Here is a 6,000-nt window from a genome sequence, read left to right on the forward strand (position 1 = left end):
CTTTTCCTTGAGAATGAGGTGGTCTATGGTAATTTCTCCCCTTCTGTTAGACTTCAGAAATAGCAGCAATTTTTTTTCATATTTTGTAAAGAATTCCTCCCTTTCCTCTTGTATTAGAATAAAGGCTCACCTGGGCCCTTCTTCCTGTACTGAGACACACCTGAGAGAGCAGCTGAGGCCAGCCTTTGTTTGGTGTTTGATTTGATTCTTCATGTTTGGTAAGAGACTAAAACTTAGAGTGATTGCTTAGGCATATCAGCCAAGAAACAAGATTCCAGTCACCTGCATGTCTCCCACTGGGGGAGGGGACTTTCTTCCAATCTAGCAAGTTTTTAAACAAAGACATTACTGAAGAGCCAACCACTGTTTTTCCCAGACTTATTAGATTTTAGTGCCTTTAACTAATTGATTGAATGGGCCATTTTCTGTTTTATTTTTCTTGTAGGGCTTTCTGCTGCATTAAAAGGGGGGGGGACTGAGTGGTAGAGTAGCCATCTTGCATGTGTACAACATTGTGTGGTTTGAGTCACCTTCGCTCACTGTGAGTGTGTCAATTTGATTGGTGGTTTATTCATAATTTGCCTAAATATTGTGTGACAATTTCCTCTTTTTACGCATAACTGTACACTAACCTCCCTGATAGTGCAGTCTAGCGCTGCATTGTTTATTTTCTGTGCTTATTCATTTATTGTTGATTTGATTTATGTATTAAGTGTACAGTTTACTCCATACCGCCTTTATTATTGGCTGCAATTAGGCCTTCCATTAAAACCGCCTTGCTGCCACCTAGTTGAATGGAGACAAGTCTTATATTTCATGCATCGTCAATAAAATCTCTATTTTTGGTATAGTAGTCTCTGGCTCCAGTTTATTCTGGGTTTTGTGTATTGACTATCACATGGTCACAATTATGTAATGATTATATAATGGGTGTAATAATCTTATTCTCTCGAGTGCATATAAAGCCTCAAAATGTTGTAAATCATGCTATTTATGGCTTGTAAATTGGGTGCTTCCAGTTTTAACAATAATTTTATGTTGGTGGAATAACTATGTTTATTTATTTTTTATTTCAGTGGTGGAACGTACAATTACTCAAGTACTGTACTTAAGTACAATTTTGAGGTACTTAATTTTCCAATATATGTTACTTGATACTTCTACTCCACTACATTTCAGAGGAAAATATTTCTGTTTCATTACCTCTCATTACCTTTATCTGACAGCTATAATTACTAGTTACTTTGATCTTATATACAAAACATATGATTAACTTATGAAATATGGTTCAATAAGGGGAGTTATTGTAGATTAAAGGCCCTGTATACAAGTGTTTTCAGTTATTGTGGTTGATTAGACCTGCACAGGTTGGATTTGAGCAAAGGTCACCACAGTATATGTATCAGTAAGAATAAAGTTGTAACTTGTCCAGCAACAAAAACAAGACAGTGAGATAGATGTTACCCAAGCCTAGACTTACATAATGAGTACCTGAGAAGCGGTATAATCAGGCAAAATAAGTGAAAATAGGTTACGTGCAGGGTGGACTGTGGATGTGCAGGGTCTTTGAACTACCCAGGAGTTTATAAAATTATTCAGATAAGCTCCATGCCAACCAACTACATTAAAATGCTGCTTCCATGTTAACTTATCAATTATAATAATACACTAAAGTAATATATTCAACACTATGAAGAGTCATTCTGCAGAAAACACTTTTAGTGATAATAATTACTTTTACTCAAGTCCAATTTTGAATGCAGTATTTTTACTTATTATTATTTGTTATATTGTTGCGACTTTTAATTAAAGGACCAGTGTGTAAGATTTAGTGACATCTAGTGGTGAGGCTGCAGATTGCAACCAGCTGAATACCCCTCTCCTCCCCTTCCAAGCATGCAGGAGAACCTACGGAAGCTGCAAAACTCACAAAAGACATGGAGGGCCCTCTCTAGAGTCAGTATTTGGTTTGTCTGTTCTGGGCTACTGTAGAAACATGACGGTACAAACATGGCGGGCTCCATGGAAGAGGACCCGCTCCCTATGTAGATATGAAGGGCTCATTCTAAGGTAACAAAAACACAATGATTCTTGTTTTCATGGGTTTATATACTAATTAAAACATACTTATGAATGTTATATTCCATTTCTGCCAAGTCTGCTCTGCCAGATGCCACTAAATCTTACACACTAAGTAAAGGATCTGAGTACTTCTTCCAACCCTGCTGTAAATTTTTTTGTGATCACTTTTTAATTGAAGTTCAAACAAAAATATTACATTTTTGTCAAGCCAGAGAAATAACCAAATCACAAATTCAAAAGCAAAACAAGAAACGAGAGCATCAATATTGCACCCCTCCCACCCTCCCTCCATCTCATAGCCCTTGCTCCATTATTTCCATAAGTTTGATTTTTAGGTATTGAGTACTCCCATTGTATAGTACTTTATATGGTATATAAATGGTATGGTATATGGTACTTCTCGTCAGCTAAATTGAGGTAATCATACTTTTTACTTTACTACATTGACCTGCAAGCTATAGATGATTTGTAGATTAACAGATTTGACTGTTGTATTAAACTACCCAACAGTATATAGATTTTTTAAAAATTGCTCCCACTCGACCAGCTACAACATTAAAATACTACTAAAATGTATCAGTAATCCAATAATATGTTATATACAACAATAAACATAAAATGTAACACGGGGCAAGGGACAGTTATTTTACTTATCTTATTTCTACTCTGGTGCTACATAAGTAGAGGATCAGGATACTTCTTCCATCACTGCTGATTGCTTTACAGTTACAAAGTTTTCTATGTCTATCCCCTTCTATCACCATGCAAAGTCAATTTTGCTCTTTGAAAACCATGTGCAGTGTCTAATGATTATTTTATTGTCAGGCAGTTGTCAGTGAATCGTTGGAACCTGACCAAAGGAGGTTAGTCTATGTGTCTGTGTGACTCACCGAGCTGTCGTCAGAGCAGGCGCTGAACAAAGCTAAGCTGCTCATACCTGTGCTGTGAGCTAAGGGATCCCTCCCAGGTCACCCTTACATGAAAAAAACATACACACAAACACACAGTCCAAACCGTCTCTTTTTGTGCGCCCGATGAAAAGTTTGCTTTATTTCTCACACACAGCGCGGGGGTGTGTGACTTTTAAAATGCTTTGCAGCCTTGATTGACTTTGATGTGCTCAGTCAGAATCGGTGAAAACAGATGGCCGAGGAGAGGGCTAACGGTGAGAGCTGTCAATCCAGGGAGTCCTCTAAGAAAACAAAGTGAAGACCTGGCTCTGGGAGAGGAGGAAACCCCTGAGCTTCTCAAGAGGCTGCTGCATTCTTGAGATTAGGGCAAGAAAAACGCAGACCACTGCTGTTAATGCCTCAGACAAAGGCGTGGAACAATTTATTAGTTAAGAATTCAAGCTCAGAGCTCAATCAAAGGCCTGTCGTCCACAATGCCAGACTTGGGGCTTTGGTTTGTTTTTTTAAGTAAATAATCATGCTTAAAAGATATGGCAAAGATGGGGCTGAAGTCCCCCATAAAGCCTGCATTCTTCCAACTGTCATCAGAATGGATTTCAGTGTGCGCTTTTATTTTCAACAGGGACAGTGTTTGTCTTTTTCTTTATGAATACCATTTTAAAGAGCTTTTTATTTAACTTTCTTCCCCCTGGACCTCTTTACCTGATCTGTGGTATTTTTGAAAAGACAACTCATCTTGACGTGCAAAGAGCTGATGACTTAAGCGAAAGGTTAAAAAAAAAAAAAAAAGCTGTGCGTAGGAGCTGCAAATTTTTCCTCACAACTGGTTGAAAAGGAAAACCGTCCCACAATCCTTCAGAGCTTGTACATATGCTGTGGCGCTAACTGACATAGCACTGACAAGACTTTAAACTAAATCATCTTAGGCACCTGTAGAGAATATCATGTGAAACAAACACAATGCTAATCAATACTTGAGCAAATAAAGCATCCAGACATGTGAGTAAATGCACAACACTGTCAGGATACTGAGTCAGTTCATGCTCATAAAACGAGCCTGTGACCATACATCATACACCCTGATATATTGCATTGTTGTCAAATGAGTAATTGCCGTGAGATATAGATGAGAGAGGGCAGCCCATAATGGTTAATTAACAATTATGTCCGCCAGTGAGATGACCAGGAGACCAATCACTTTGATAGGAGACAGTGGAGGGGGACAGAAATCAAATTATTTTATGACTTGACCCATAATGCTTCCCTAACATGACTTTAATCACTCCATGGTGGATAGGAGTCCCCCATGGCTATCTGGGAGCGAACCAGTCATGAGTGGAGGATAGCAAAGCTTTACTATTTGCTGTTATCTCCTGCGTCATTGCTGAGTAAGTAAGCTATAAAAGAACACAGCCATCATTACAGCAGTTTGGTTGCTTTTCAGAGAGATGGAACTCCTAATGATTAGACATGTCCTTTATAAATGAAATACAAATCACCCCAGGCTTTTGGTTTTACTTCATTTACTAAGTGCTACATTACCTCATACTTTGGACCTAACAATGGATTTCCTATAAATCTTGGGGTAGTTGAAATGATGAAGGGGCCCACATATCACAAAATGTGCCAGTGCTTATTAGCACTTGAGAAGTTATTGATCGGGCATTTTGATTAATGTCCGCTGGGGGCTACGGTGGCATTCAGAGGCCCGTGGAGGCCCCCCTGTGCAACTGGCTGGGACTTCTCCCTCTCAATTACCTCCAGTTTGTGCTGACTGCCAGCCTGAGCTCTGGCGAGACGACAGCCACTGCAGCGTCCCCATGCCAGGAATAACAGGAACTCGCCCAAATTTACCAATTCTTCTCCATCATTTAGACATAAGCATATTGAAAGCAAGAGGATGACTATGGAGGGTTTAGTTATAGGATATAGAGTAGAGTATGGGTCAGCGCCAATGTAGGAAAATCGTTGGATAATTTGCAATATTGTGCAGACAGCGTATGACCAATGTAATGCTTATCGTAAAGAAAACCAAATTGTCCAAAAAGGTTTTTCGTGTGTGCCAGAAAGTTTTATACAGGTTTTTTTTTTGTGTATGTGAGGATGGTGTAAGCAGAGATGTGGAAATTTTACGATATCATATCTAGTACTGAGTGAACAAAGATAAGAAAAATTAACTAGAAAGCTGTATGAAATACAGTCTTTATTTCTGAACATTGAGGCATAAAATATTTATAATATTAGTATTAGTTTAAAGTGTTGGCATGCCAACATGTGATACAATTGGCAGTAAACACGAGGAACAATTGAGGCTGACAGGAATGTAATTCATTCTGAAGGTATTTGGATCACCAAGAATCACCAAAAACACTGCGAGTGTTTGCACAGAATTTCATGGTAGTCAAGCCAACAGTTGCTGAGACATTTCATTGGGAGCCACAAAATGATGGTGGTGCTAACGGAAAAGTTTGCAGGCTTTATTCTCTGGGGACCATGAATGTCTCTACCAGTCGTCAAACTCTACCAGTCACCAAATATAAGTATAAGAGACATCATGCATGGCATTTTCTAGCCTTATGAAAATGATAGAAAGCCCAGGCGATCACTCGAAATCATTAGATTTCCTGTCCTATCCTCTGGGAAGGTAGAGGACTAAAATCATGTATGATGAAGTGTTTCCTTCAGTATGAAGGGATCCATGTTATAGGCTTGATTTTAAAAATGGAGTCATGAAGTATTCCCTGAAATATGCAGTATGCATTAATCCAGTGGTTCCCAACCTGAAAGTCAACACACTCACAAGAGGTCTTGAAATGAATCTAAGGAGTCACAAAATGACGACTGGGGTAGTAAACAATAAAAAAACCAAAAACTCAACTACAAAAATTATGTTTCTGATTTTGTTTATTACAAATTTTCTCTAATCTTAGCTTTTTCAATGCATAAATATCCAGTCTGTTATTTGGGGTGACAAGCCAAAAACTGGAATCACTACATTTATCTGTCA

This window comes from Thunnus maccoyii, chromosome 21, assembly GCF_910596095.1.
Source record: "Thunnus maccoyii chromosome 21, fThuMac1.1, whole genome shotgun sequence".
Taxonomy (NCBI): Eukaryota; Metazoa; Chordata; class Actinopteri; order Scombriformes; family Scombridae; genus Thunnus; species Thunnus maccoyii.